This window comes from Pleurodeles waltl, chromosome 8 (genome assembly GCF_031143425.1).
Source record: "Pleurodeles waltl isolate 20211129_DDA chromosome 8, aPleWal1.hap1.20221129, whole genome shotgun sequence".
Taxonomy (NCBI): Eukaryota; Metazoa; Chordata; class Amphibia; order Caudata; family Salamandridae; genus Pleurodeles; species Pleurodeles waltl.
The window spans coordinates 636,373,448-636,388,305 of NC_090447.1; the positions used below are offsets into that span (position 1 = coordinate 636,373,448).

A 14,858-nucleotide genomic window follows, 5' to 3' on the forward strand; every position below is an offset into this window, starting at 1 on the left:
ATCCCAAAGAACACAGAGAACTCCACCTTGAACATCCCCCGTTTCTGGTACACCATCAATAGGAGACCTCAGCTGCTCATTAATGCATTTAAATATCCAGCCACATTAATAATATTAAGGCACACAGTAAATATAATGTTGGATGCGAATACATATTTGCGCAATGATGATATGTACAGAATGAAGTCTGATTTGTGCAGCTCCACTCCCCTCTCTTATGGCAATGTTAGTCATCAAAATGACACACAAATGACTCCATATCAGGTGAGCTCAAGTCAAGGCCTTGAAGTTCTCAACAACTTTGGTCAAGTATTTTCCAGATGTTTCAGGTAATCATAAAATCTACACTGTCTCTTCTCCATTTCCATATCCCTTCTAGTTCTTTGCAGTCTCTTCAGATGCTGTCTTATCCTTCTTGCCTTTACCTATTTATATATCTTGAAAATGATGAACAGACATATTGCACAGATGGCAATAACAATAAGGGGTCTCCAGACAGAACACACTGTTCCATTTCCTAGATTTCCAACCTATCTGCCAGTCTTTGAAAACCCATCTCCAATTGCTACCCAAATACCTGTTCCTTCAAACTCCTGTAAATCTGTTTTCAGTTTGTGTTAGGCCTGGCATCTTTGAGGTGGTCTCCCCTTCTTTTTTGCTTCTGCTTCCTATGTCTTGACTGTGTGCTGGACTTATTTTGCTGTTTTTGGTACTCTGGGCACTTTACCACTGCTGGCCAGTGCTAAAGTGCAACTGCTCCCTGTGTAAATGGTATGTGTATTTGGCTTTTCCATGATTGGCATATTTGATTTACTAGTAAGTCCCTAGTAAAGTGCACTAGAGGTGTCCAGGGTCTGTAAATCAAATGCTACTAGTGGGCCTGCATCACTGATATTGTGCCACCCACATGAGCAGCCCTGTAAACATGGCTTAAAGCCACTGCAGTGTCTGTGTGTGCAGCTTTATTCTGCCAATTTGACCTGACAAGTGTACCCACTTGCCAGGCCCAAACCTTCCCTTTTTACACATGTAAGCACCCCTAAGGTAGGCTCTAGGTAGCCCCATGGGCAGGGTGCAGTGTATGTTAAAGGTGGGACATGTACTGACGTGTTTTACATGTCCTAACAGTGAAATACTGCCAAAACCGTTTTTCACTGGTTCTTAGATTAACATGGGGGCTGCCTTAAATAAGTTGTAAGTGCAATCTCCCTTTGGGAGCTGATAGAGAAATGAAGTTTGGTGTCCCTGAACTCACAATTGAAAAATACATCTTTTGGTAAAGTTGTTTTTTAAATTGTCAGTTTGAAAATGCCACTTTTAGAAAGTGGATATTTTCTTGCTTAAACCATTCTGTGACCCTGCCTGCTTGTGTATTCCCTGTCTGGGTTAGGCTGTTTGTGAATCTACACTACACTGTGACACAAAGGGAGCTGGGGTGTAGCCTGCATATCCTGATGGGCCATCTGGGCTTTAGTGAAGGGAGAAGTGGTCACTTACACCTGGATGGGCTGTGCCTGCCCTCACACAATGCAGTCCCAACTCCCTGGTGTGAGTCTGGAGCCAGGCCTGGGCAAGGCAGGATCTTGTGAACAACAGAGACTTTCCTTTGAAGTTTGCCTATTTCAAAGGCAGAAAAGGGTATAAGTAGTGGACCCAAAACCCCAGATTTTCAGATTATTTCTGTAACCAAGAGGAGCCTCTGCCAAGGAGAGGAGCTGCAGAGCCCGAGGAGGAGTACTGCTCCTTTGCCTGTGACTGTGCTTTGCTAGGTTGGCCTGCAGTTGCTGCTTCTGCCTGAAAGAGGAAAAAGACTGGACTTTTTAGTATATTCCTGCTTGTGAAGAATCACTGAGGGCTTCGATTGAGCTTGCCTCCTGTTTTGAAGCCTCAGGGCCATAAAATACTTCCTCTGCCAGCATTTGGACTCTCTGCTGAGACTCATGCCCTGACAAGTGGTGCCCTATCCAGTGCCTGGGCCCTTGAAATGTGAAGTTGGTGGAACCAAGCTGGAAATGCACACACAGGGGCCGTGCCAGGAAAATTTGGACGCACCACCTGCATCGTGGCTGCAAAAACGATGCACCACCTGCACCGTGGTTGAGAAATCAATGCACCACCTGCATTGTGGCTGGAGAAATGACACAACACCCGCTTGCAGCTGCTGAAATGACGCAACTCCCATGCATTGTAGTTCCTCATCACCGTGCGGCCATATTTCGCATGCATCTTCACTGGGTGTCGAAATCAATGTGAACCTGACCGGATCCGAGGTGCTCATCCGGAAATTGATGCATCGCTCTCTTGTGGGAGAGAAAAACAACGCATCGCCTACCCGACCGGAGAAGAAACGACATACGGCCTCTCATGCGAGTAAGGAATTGAGGCATCGCTGACTTTTCTGACCAAACCATGTACTTTGTGTAACCTCAACGCATCCATGGTTTTCTATAGAGTAAGGCTCTTTTTAATTTAAAAGTTCAAAACTTTACTTGTTATGTTGGATTTTTGTCATTTTGGTCTTGTTTAATTTTGATAAATATTGGCTATTTTTCTAAAGTGGTGAGGTGTCTATTTTGTGGTGGTTCACTGTATTACTTTGTGTTTTGGTACAAATTCTTTACACATTGCCTCTGAGATGAGCCTGACTGCTTGTGCCAAGCTACCAACGGGGTGAGCTGGGGTTATCGTAGATGTATATCTCCATTACTCTGACCAGATTGTGGGTCCCTGCTTGGACAGAGTCCAAACTGACTGCCATTCATAAACCACATTTGTAACAGTTCAAATGTTGAAGGAGGGAGCCCCAACACTTCAAGAGCCTTGCGTAAGACGGAGAGCAGCTTTAAAGCAGTTACTTTGTTCCTAACCTGCTGCAGGAAAACCACCCATACCCACTCACCGAGCAGTGCCACCCATTTGTTGCTCCCCGCCACTGGACAAATCCCTGTTTCTGAAAACCCTTGCAATAGCACATTCTTTCATTGTGCTTCTGATCAGTTTTTGAGCTCTGCAGCCACACAATTACTATGCCTTTACACAATGGCACGTCCTCCCACAAGACCCTGTGTCTGTGTTTGTTACCTAACAGCTTGAACACTCTGAATGCCCCAAACAACATCCACAAGATGACTGCTTAAAATATGCAAGCCTTTTCTACCCCTATGCTTAGCTGGGGCAGGAGCCACAGAATTCTCCTGAACATGTCCAACAACAGGGGCCCCTGGATTCTCCCAGAACAACCTATCTCTCTCGCCCGGCCTTCCAACATTCTTTGTCCCAGCTCCCCTGCTGACGAGCATACCACCACAACATTTTTCCCATAAAGGAGATACCTGCTAGTTTTCTAGCAATTGTTATTCTAGACATGCCCTTGTCCATCAAATCTAACATGAATTGAGTCACACCCTCAGACTTGCTCCCAACCTGTATTGAGCCCCGATGCTATGAACTTTGCCCATGCTGGTCTGTACGCTCTTGTTGTTGACTCTGCCAGGGATCCTTCCACCAATTGTACCACCCTTTGTTGACTACTAACCACAGCTCTGCTGGAATTGGTGTCTTGTATCTGTCTGCGTCCTTGGCCAGCCCACAGGATCCCTCCTGACAATGAGACAAAGCAACTGCAATATCATTTTCAGACCCAAGACATGCTGCGCTCTGAAAGTGATGTTGTGGCGCAGGCAACCCAGCACAAAAACTCTCAATAACTTCAGCACTTGTTCATCCCTGTCTGACTGCCTGTTCACCACCTGCACCACAGCCATATTGTCCACTCGAAACAAGGCTTTCTGTTGGCCAATTCTGCCCCTCACAGCGTCACAGCCACTACTAGAGAAAAGAGCTCAAAAAAAGCAGTGATTCTCCCTCCTGCCTTCAAATGTACAGGCCACTCCTCTGCACACCTGTGACCCTGCCAGAATAGAATAAAACTTAGTCCGCCTTGCAGCGTCAGAAAATATTTGCAAGTCCCACTCCAATTCAACCTGTCCTGCTATAGGAGTGCCATTGAAAGAGCTCAGAAAGAAAGACCAACTCCTGAGATCCTCCTTGGCTCCCCATGACAGCCTCACTTGGTTGTGTGGCAAAGATTCCCCCATGAGAGCCAAACCCAACCACCTGCAGAAAGTCCTACCCTCCCTAAAAACTCTACAAGCAAAATGTAGATGACCCAGCTGTATTTTGACCTCATTCATGTTCACTTTCTCCCTGCCTAGCATTTTTTCCACTAATGCCAGCATTATCATATTTTTGTCCTGTGGAAGCCTTGCCTCCAGGTGCTTTGTGTCCAATTCTATTACCAAAAAGGACAAAAACATTCTAGACCCTTCCATTTTTTCAGGTGCAAGCAAGACCCCAAGACAACCATGAGCTCCTGGAACCTAGTCAGTGCAAGCTGGCAGTCCACCGAGACAGATGTGCAATCAAAAAAAATATCATCCAGGTAATGTGTCACCAGTGTGCCAGCTGAAAAGCCACTACAGAGAGTAACTAAAGCATTAAAAAAAGGGCACATGATGTAGACCTCCCATTAGTAATGCCTTGTCTACATACCATTTTCCATCAAAGTACATGCCCAGAAGTTGAAAGTCATCCGTTTGTACTGTAAGCAACCTAAACACTGACTACACATCACTTTTTGTCATCAATGCCCCTTTTCCAACTTTCTCCACCAAAGCCATAGCCACATCCACTGTGGAGTATGATACTGAGACCAACTCCTTGGGCATAAAATAATTTACTGACCCACCCTCTGACCACAAAAAGTGCTGAATGAGGCAGCAATGTCCTTTTTCTTTCTTTGGCACCACTGGTTTTTGAAGTTTCTCCAGTACAACCACTTTGTGTTCTTTTGTGGAGGCCAGGTTATTACCCCATCTTTGAAACCTGCGACCCTCATAACCCAGTCAAAAACCCCTTCTAAAACCATCTCTCAATAACCCTGCTTCCACTGGGTGGCCATTGAAGGCCAGCCAGTACAATTTAACCAGTGTATGAGCCCTTTCCCACAGGCTTGTATGACTCTTGCCCACTTGGTTGGGTTGCCAATGTCCCGAAAGCTGTCACTGGAAACCCCTTGCATTCCCAAAGCAGTGAATGAATGCACGCCTGCCGGGCCACTTGGAGCACTCTTACCCGAATTACAATATTCTTGATTGCACATGCCTTTATTGTAATCCTAGCACGCTCCTTTAGATCCCTCAGCAATTTTGATTGCCTGACGCCCCCCCGTTGTGGTGCTCCTGAAAGGGCTCGTACGGTATCGGAAGACTACTGCCAGTAAACACTATCTTACCAAATTTGGCTGGCACCATGGTGAGCTGCAATAAATCGGTATCCAGCTCCCCCACTTCGCCTTTGGATCCGAGGCCAATCGTGCCCTGAACTCCTCAACATATTGAGCCCAGGCATATCCCCCAAAAAGTCAATAGTGCCTTACGAATAATGTCCATGTATTTGAACAGCTCCATGCTATGTTCTGCAAATGTTTCACATTAGACACTGACATATATTAAAAACACTGCTGTCCAGTTCTCTATAGTCAGTGGAACCTTAGGCTCATATTCCTTCTCCTTTGACCCTTCCTTCACTCTCACTTCCATCTGGAGAAGCTTAAGCATCACCATTTATTCTCCTTTGCAGATCCTTTCTTTAGTACCCAGCATCAAATGCGCCCTCAAAGTTTTGTTCACTCCATGTAGAAGAGACGTTTTATCTTCAGCTCTTTCCTTTCAAGCCCTTCCTTCTTGTTGCCATCTCTGTCTACTGTCTGCTCCCTGCCTCTCCCAGCATTCCCTATACTGTTGGAGCCACCCTCCTTATCTCCCCTGTATCTGCAGCCTCAGGCACCACCACTGGCACTTTGTCTGCCCTCTCACCAATGACGCTCTCATGTTTACCTTTGGACAAACATTCCTCCCACCCCTCCACATAGCAACCTGCATCCACACCTGTGGATACCAATAGCATGCCCTTTCCCTCCATCTTGCCCATACCTGGCTCCAAGGTCAGTGCTGGTGCAGATGCTTGCCGCCTCACCAGTGGCCTTACCGTGTCTGCAGCTGCTATGGGATGTTCTTGCAAGGAGCTAGACAAAACAGTAGCATGACACTCCCCACCCTTGACTCCACCCTCACAACTGCCATGCCCTAGACCTGTCGCACTTCAACTTCTTCAAGGCTTTCTTCGCCATGGTCCAAAATCAACACCCCCATGGTGTCCTCCGGTCTGACCCACGCCATATCTTCACTCTCATAGTGTCTAGCCTTGAAGTAATCCTCTCTATTTGTGGGCCAACACCATGGTGCCCTGGGAGGCTATAACAACACCACCATGCCTGTCTGTTGTACCCACTCGTCCTTCCTCAGCTCACATAGTGCTGGAGGTCGCCCCAGACCTACTCATTGTTGGAGCCAACAAGGTTGTTCTGGACCTACTTCTGCTGACTGCACCCGGCTCCCTCGGCAATGTACAGTGAGCCATTCTGGGCCCAACTTCTCTTCTCTTCTGTGCACATAAGCCGCCTCCAGTTCTGCCAAGCCTGGTAACTTGTGACAGGCTTCTGCCTGCAACATATAGGAGAGGAATGGTGTGCTGGTGAACCTAGACCCCCCCATTTGCTTGTGCCCAAACCTCTTGTAACTATAAACTCTTGCTCCTGTGAGTGCCTTACCTTTTCAATCCTACATTCGTTCCCTTTTTCAAACCTGACCCCAACAGCACCCCTGTTGTTGACCCTGGGCACTGCTGGCACCCATAACTCCTTATCATCCTCCTCTTCATCCCGTGCCATTCCAAAATGGCCTCAACAAGGGTGGACACACATTTCATTTAGGCGAAGTTAGTCCCCCTTTAATGCAAATCCATCCCCTTTTGACTGCGCCAACCTTATCCTGCCTTACTGTATTCCAAAGACCCCCATCTCCCCATCTATCTCGTAAGTCTTCTGGCACTCTGTTCATCCAGTCCCATCGTCTAAACCACAGATGTCCCCCTTTCAGGAAGCCCTCTCCTGGTCTTCACCTTCACTCTCTGATGTTGGCAAATCAGAAGCCTTTGCCAATGTTCCTGGTGCTTTTTCATTCCCACTCCCCCATACGTATCACTTGATTCACCTTCATTCCATTGATACGCCAGTTCAGTCTCCCTCTCAGTGCTGGTGCTGTTGACCCTCAGCACTTCATCCTCCACTCCCTCCAGTAGAGCGTGGATGCTTTATCATGCACTCTGCCCCTCTCTCCTTGCTGCCCATGCGCTGATCTAAATGGGACCTGGACACGGGATTCATGCGTGCACGGGCCTTCGCCTCCCGACGCTGCTGTAGCACCTATGTATGACTCGTATGTCCCAGCCTTACTGTGCTCATGAGGGGGCTCCGCTGGTGACCAGTTGGAAGACCCCTTTTGCCCATGTGCCATAGCCTTCCTGCTTGGGCCCTTGTGCAGCTGCTGCACATGCCCCAAGGGCCCCAAGTCAACATTCCCCTCTGCAGTCTCTCACATCTCCTGAGAAGCTGCCCATGTGGGAATAAAGCGCCCTCTCCTTACCTGTGCTCTGTTGGCCTGGGCGATGAGCATGCCGCCACAAATGCCACTACTCTCTCAGAGGCTCGATGTGCGGGCGTCACCTTTCTCACTTCTTCAGCGATATCCTTCAAAGGTCGAGCCGGATTCACAGAGTAAATGCATGGCCCTGGCAACTTTTGCGTTCTTAGCCGCCATTCTACCAATAACTCCTGCGTACACCCAAATAAACAAGTGAGCAGGAAAGTAACCACAATCTACAAGTGAATGCTGAAAAAACTGCCAGACATGACTTAAGCCAGACCCCAGGGCGTCAACTCCTAAAATGGTGGATGTGTAGCCAAAAGAGCCCTAAATTCAAAACATGGGCTACGTTGGGCTTCATAGTAGCCCAACACATCCTTCAAGGATTCTTGAAGGGCCAGTCACTACTGACTGCACCCTTTTCCCAAAAGTAGAGTAAAGCGAGGGAGAGGCCTCGCTTTACTCTGCTGCCCCCCCTCAGCCCCATTTGTCTGGCCCTACCCATAATAACACACACGCTACATGCACAATTTTGGTGAAATGTTGACTGTTGGCAGAGAAACAATTTTACACTTTGAAACTTATAACCAATTTGGATGCTGGCGTTGATCAAAGGAGCAGAGAATGACCACTGGTATGCATGCTGTGTCGTGTGGCATGCATGTGACATCATCATGTTCATGCATGGCTCATCTCGATGCCGGTACAGCATCAGGGGATTCATTAAAGAAGTGGGTGAGGTCATGTTCGGACGAGCCCACGGTTACTCATCACAACTTGAGAGATTGTCTTTATTTCAGAGTTGTCCTCTCAGAGCAGCCTTACTACAGCGTGAGAGATGAGGTGGTATTAAGGCGCCTTTCACTTTGGCAATCAGCCATAATTTGAGTGTTATATTCTAATTGTGATTTAGAATCTCACTTCCTGGTCTCTAAGGGGATAATGACCAAGTGCGGCCGCCAATGCGGCCGCACTCCCACGTGCCCATTATGACATCCCCGCCGGCCCAGCGGGGATGTGGGCCGCAACATGGGAGCCGGCTGTTGCGACTGTGCAACGGGTGCAGCTGCACCCATCGCGCTTTTCACTGTCTGCTGTGCAGACATTGAAAAGCAGTGTGGGGCTGTGCCTGGGGGCCCTGGATGCCAAGTGCATGGGCCCCCAGGGGCCCCGCATCTCCCCTTCCCGCCAGCCTTTCCATGGCAGTTCCTACCGCCATGGAAAGGCTGGCGGGAAGGGGACTCGTAATTCCCTGGGCAGCGCTGCAAGCAGCGCTGCCCTGGCGGATTAAAACTACCGGGACCACCGTGGTGGAAAACCGCTGGTCCCGGCGGTGCGACCGCGGCGCCTCCGCTGCAGTCGAAATAGGCAAGATTGCACCGCCAGCCTGTTGGCGGTGCAATTGCCAACACAGCCTTGGCGGTCTTTGACCGCCAGGGTTGTAATGAGGGCCTAAGACTCCATTACATTTTCTTGCCTTTGACTCAGGATCCCTTGTTGGCAGCAGGCCACTTAAGCATGCTCATTCTAATGTAAATCAGTCATCTCATTCAGTGCTGAACAGAATCGCTTATCTGAAAATAACAGCTAAGGAAATGCATTCTAGTATTCTGTCAGTAGTGTGGTGCCTAAAATTGCATTATTAGTTACCATAATAATAGTGCACAAACAAACAATCGCCATATCTTCAGTGGGAGATTGCTCCTGGGGAAATTAATCAACTCAGTGGGAGAGAATGATCCATGTAGAGCACGAAATTACGAAGATAAGAATAATCTACTTCCACAGAATCTCAGGTGGAAATGCCACAATGTTTTCTGCCTAATTGAAAAGTATGGTATAAACAGAGGGGAGCAGTATATAGATTGTTGACAGTCAGCCATGGAGAAAGAAGGGAGAAACTGTGTCAGGTGAAGAGGTGGGAGAGAAGGAAAAATTGATGGAAGGGTGTTTCATATTTCTGTATATAGCTCACAAATTTGAAACATAAAAACATAATTTATTGAGGGGAATTTTAAGGAGAAATATTGCTATATTATCGAGGCACAAACCAATTTATTCACAAGCCAGTCATCACAACTATTATTCCTGAGTCTTTCAGGGTCGTCTCCTGAAGAGCACAGGGAACATTTGCAACTGCTAAAAGCAGGCAGTGTTCCTATCATGTCTCATGTGCAAATGTGTGCAGATGTTGTGTGTACGTATGCAGTATTTGCTGAGGTGTGTAGTTTTTCTCATTCTGGGGTTATCAGGAGAGATTTTATGATGACTAGGTTACAGTCACTAGAGAACATGTCACAGTTTATGTAAGATATTTCCTAAAGTAAGGTATTTCCTTTGTAAGCGCTAGAATCTCACATAAACAGTTGCCTAAAGGTATTGTGCACAACAGATGATTGGAAGACAGATTGTTTCTTTTCTTGTCTCATATCCAAATATACAATGCCACTTTTTAATCATACTTATTTTACCATATGTCTGCGTGCGCGCGCACGCACACACACTCTATAGCGATGTAACTCACTGTGTACTTAGGGCCTGAGTTATGAAAAGTTAGCGCTGCCTTTATGTCATTTTTTGACGCAAAAAGGCGGCGCTAACTTTTCATAAAACAGGCCCATGGTTCCAATGAACTGCTTACTTTTTATTCACTGGGTGCTTAGAGGGACATTATTTAAGAAGTAGGGCAAACAGGTTTGGAATGAGTATGGAAAAGTTGTAGCGACGGCACAGATTACATTGATAATCATGACTGGTGTCATGAGTACAACAGGATGTCGTAACCGAGGTATGAAGTGGCTTGGCCCTCTGACTTTATTTTGAAGTATATGAACCTTAGGAAGTATAATTCTGGGGAAAAAACAACTGAGAATGAAATTCCCAAAAATAGATTTTGTATGTGTTACGGTATTAATTACATCAGCAAGGCCCAGGCCCCACCACCATCTGCAACAATAAAAACAACTGAACAACACTAGTGATAATATCAGAATCTGGTGTTGTCAGCAGTTCTTAACCATGTTGCAACTACACTCCACGTTCACTGATCCACTCAGTCCTCAGCCCAACTCTTACATCTGAGGTTTCACCCACACGAACACTGGGGCAAGCAATACAGAGGGATTGCTCCAAAGTTGAATGACCCCTTGCAGTACACCAGAGTGTTTAAGGATAGACAGAGAATTACAGGAAGATAGTCTTGGAACTTTCTAAGTGTTTGATCAGTTTCTGAAAAAAAATAACAGAGGAACTCGTTTTTATTTGAAAATGTAGATGGAAAGTGGTAATAGAAAAGATCTTGGCTTTTAAGCTTCTCAGTCCTTTCAATACACATGAATTATTTTGCTGTACATTTAAGTGACAACACAGTCCTTGATGAAACCATTACATAGATTCTAGTTAGCCCACAGTATGCAGGAACAAAAAGCTTAACTGTGACACCAGCTGCAATTTGACATTTCATGGTCAGGTGCTGCTAAAAATGCTACTGTACATAGAAAGTACAAAGAATACATTTGCTGAGTCATCCTCTACCAAAAAGAGGAATAATTTGTGGAAGAACCTCACTGGTGATTTTAAAAACTTATTGAGCGACTTAAATGAGGCCAATCTGTATTCATGCTTGGAATTGATGTCTGGCTACAGGAAAATGAAAGAGTCCCCTTAGACGTCAAATTCTTATTTGGCTAAGACAAATCACGCACAAACCATGTGGTCATATCAAAACTGTGAGTTCAAATCAAAATGAACCAAATCACTTCCCACTAAAGATTCTGCACATCTTTTGTTTTGCCACTTCATCTGCATATTACTCCCCACGTAGATATAGGTAAACATGGATAGTGAAAATTGTTTAAACTGTTTACTACCCTCCCTTCTTAATATGTGGTGATCACTATCCAATATTCTTTTCTTACATACCATTCATCCTTACTTTAAAAAAAAATATTCAATGTGTTTCTCTTTCTGATTTTTATTGTGGTTCAACATCTTAATTTAAATATTTCTGTGTCACATATAACACAGTGTGTGTGGTCATTCTCATATGGTAACTCTACAGAGTGGAGTACAACAGATCACCTGTGATGGGTCCAATAAACAAACTGCGCCAATGGGTTATTAAGCAACTTCACACATTTCACCAAAAAGTTGCCACAAGTTCACACAATGCCCTGTTCCAGGCTCTTAGAGACATTGAACCCTGCACATCAACACTCTCTTTTACAAGTACCTGTCGCCAGATATTAATACCTATTAAAACACTATAATAAAGTGTAACATGTTTTTTCTCTAAATATATCCAAAGATTTGGATGGAGACCCTGTGTAGGAAGCTGGCTCTGAATATACTATATCAACATGAGATATAGTGTACACAGAGTACAGAGGTTCCCCAGAGGCATAACAGAGGCTAATGTAGATAATACTAATGCTCTTTTTTGTGGTAGTGTGGTCAAGCAGTTAGGCTTATCCAAGGGTAGTGACAAGCATTTGTTGTACACACTCAAACAATAGAAGAAGCACATGCTCATTGACTTAACTCCAGACCAATTATTTTTATATAGCAAAAATAGGTTTTGTTATTTTATTTTTAGAACCACAAGATTCAGTTTGCAAGTAGGCACAGTTGCGAATAAGTATTCAAAATAGATATCAATGTCACTTTGTTTCACTTTGACAAGTTGAATGGTTTTTGAGAAAACAGAGAATATTTATTTTAAAAGTTGACTCACTGCAATTTTCAGAAGCAGTTCCAGGAGGAGAAAAAGAAAGTACAGTTTTAATGGTAAGCACAAGACTTACAGTTCCAGTCTCCGGCGGTTAGGATGCCTATCAGTCAGGGTTCAAGTCAACCCCAAACACCCACTACCAGCAACACAGGGCCGGCCGGGTGCAGAGGTCATATTGGCTGCTGGTTTTACAATAGAAACCTAAAGTGGCTGGGGGCACTCGGAATCAGGCATGTTTGCAGGTGAGTACACACTTCTCCGGGGGGAAGACCTGGGGGTTTAGAGGTGCACCGGGGAGCCAAAGGTCAGTACCAAACACACACCCTCAGCGGCACTGGGGTGGTGGGGTACAGGGTGCAAATGCAGCGTTGGGCTCCCAATGCTTTCCTATGAGGGGACCCCAGGGGCCACAAAGATGCTGCAGGTAAAGTCCAGGGGGTAGGTTCCGGGAAACCAGATGCTGGACAAGGAGGAGGGCCGCCTGTTGGACGATGCTGCACTGAAGATCAGGTTTCCCAAGGCCAGGGGGCTGTGGGTGCAGGGGTACCTTTAGGTGTCGGGAATCTTTGTCTGGTGTGGGCGCAGTCAGGGGGTCCTCCGGATTCAGGCTGCAGGTGTCATTGCAGTGGACAAGAGGGGTCAACCCAGGGTGGGCACTTGCTCAGAATCGCCTGGGTACCAGCTCAAGTCAGTTGGGCCACCTGGACATGGGCCGTGGGCATCTGGTGCAGAGTGGACAGAACTCACAGATCTGGGTTGGTTCTGGAGTCCTTTGCTGGTGTTTCTTTCTGGACAGGCCACTGTCCCCTGGGGATTTTGGTTCTCTAGGGTGCAGGCAGTTCTCTGGAGGATTTTTAGAGGTCACTGGTCCTGTAGGATGTGTTGCCTTCTTTTTGCAGGGCTTTTGAAGCTCGAGACAGGCCAGTAGGGCCTTGTCTTCTTGTGAGGTTGCCAGGAATCTGGTGAGCTGGGTTAAGGGATGTTCTTAAATCCTAGATTTAGGTTTTTTACAGGGGTCAGAGGGCAGTAGCCAATGGCTTCTGTCACTGAGGGTGGCTACACCCTTCTGGTGTCCACTCTCTTTGAGGAGGGGGACACAGACCTAACCGTATTGGTCCCTGTCCTCTAAACCAACATGGAGGATTCTGCAGGGGGGGGGTTCAGCTCGGGACACCTTAGGAGTTGTCCCAGCTGAAGTGGTCATTCCTCCTTATTTTTCCTAAGTTTCCCGCTGAACTTGCTGCCAAAAGTGGGGCTTGGTCCGAGGGCACTGGGGCCTTGTAACGGGAGGCCTGAGCCATTGACGCTCACCGCCAAGTGTTACAGTTCCTGCAGGTGGGAAGGTGTGAAGCATCTCCACCCAGTGCAGGCTTTGTTTCTGGCCTCCGAGAGCAGGAAGGCTCTCACCCCGTGACACCAGAAATTTGCCTCTTAGTGGCAGGCTGGCACAGACCAGTGAGTCCTGCACTAAAGGATTGGGTAAAATACAGGGGGCATCTCTAAGATGCCGTCTGGGTCCATTTTTTAAATAAATCCAACACTGGCATCAGTGTGGGTTTATTGTGCTGAGATGTTTGATGCCAAACCTCCCATTATTCAGTGAAGCCATTATGAGCTGTGGAGTTTGTGATGACAAACTCCCAGCCCATACACGCAGTATGGCCACACTGCACTTACAATGTCTACACGGCAGGGGCATATTGCTTATGCAGCTCTGCCTTCACCTGTGGTATGGTGCACCCTGCCTTAGGGCTGTAAGGCCTGCTAGAGGGATGACTTACCCATGCCACAGGCAGTGGTTTGTGGGCATGGCGGCCTGAGAGGGGTGCCATATTGACTTTAACTTTTTCTCCCCAACAACACACACAAACTGCATTGGCAGTGTGCATGTGTTTGGTCAGGGATCCCTTAGGGAGGCACAATATATGTTGCAGCCCTTAGGGACACTCCCTGGCCACAGAGCACTTGGTACCACTGGTACCTTTTACAAGGGACTTTACTGTGGGCCAGGGGTGTGCCAATTGTGGAACAATGGGACAGTTTTTGGGGAAAGAACACAGGTGCTGGGGCCTGGTAAGCAGGATCCCAGCACACACTTTGTCAAGTTGTCATCAGATATCAGGCAAAAAGTGGGGGGGTGAGATACTGCAAACAAGGGGCCAGTTTTCTACACCCTGTTTGTAGTGCTCTTGGGAAAATTATGGCAATGGCTCATTATTTCCTGAAGATAAAAGTTGGTACAGGAAGGCAAATAGTCAGACTTTGTTTGCAAAAATACAGGGAAAAATGCAGATTAGATGGACATCACAGTATGTTGCAACAACATCTTACATTTTTTGTTATTTTACATTACCTCCCGTCCCTCCCTCGCCTTCCTTTTAAACCAATGAGGCCTCCCGCCTCCCCCTAGACCCTCCCTTCCCCTTTTAAACCCCCCCCCACCCTTACCTCCTCCTGTTCTTTTGTCTAGCCCACGCTAGACGTTTTTCTTTCTCCTTACCTGCACGGCGGGGCCTGGGGGTCATCGATGGAAGCACTCCTTGGGACGCAGAGCTCCGCGAGGAGTGCTACGGCCAGGACGCGGC

At 46.8% G+C, this 14,858-nt stretch overlaps 1 protein-coding gene across 1 annotated transcript in view; it reads left to right on the forward strand.

Moving 5' to 3' along the window:
- PHEX (phosphate regulating endopeptidase X-linked) overlaps positions 1-14,858 on the forward strand; it is a 1,559,577-nt gene that overhangs the window by 1,445,445 nt on the left and 99,274 nt on the right. The gene's annotated exons all lie outside the window — the stretch shown is intronic.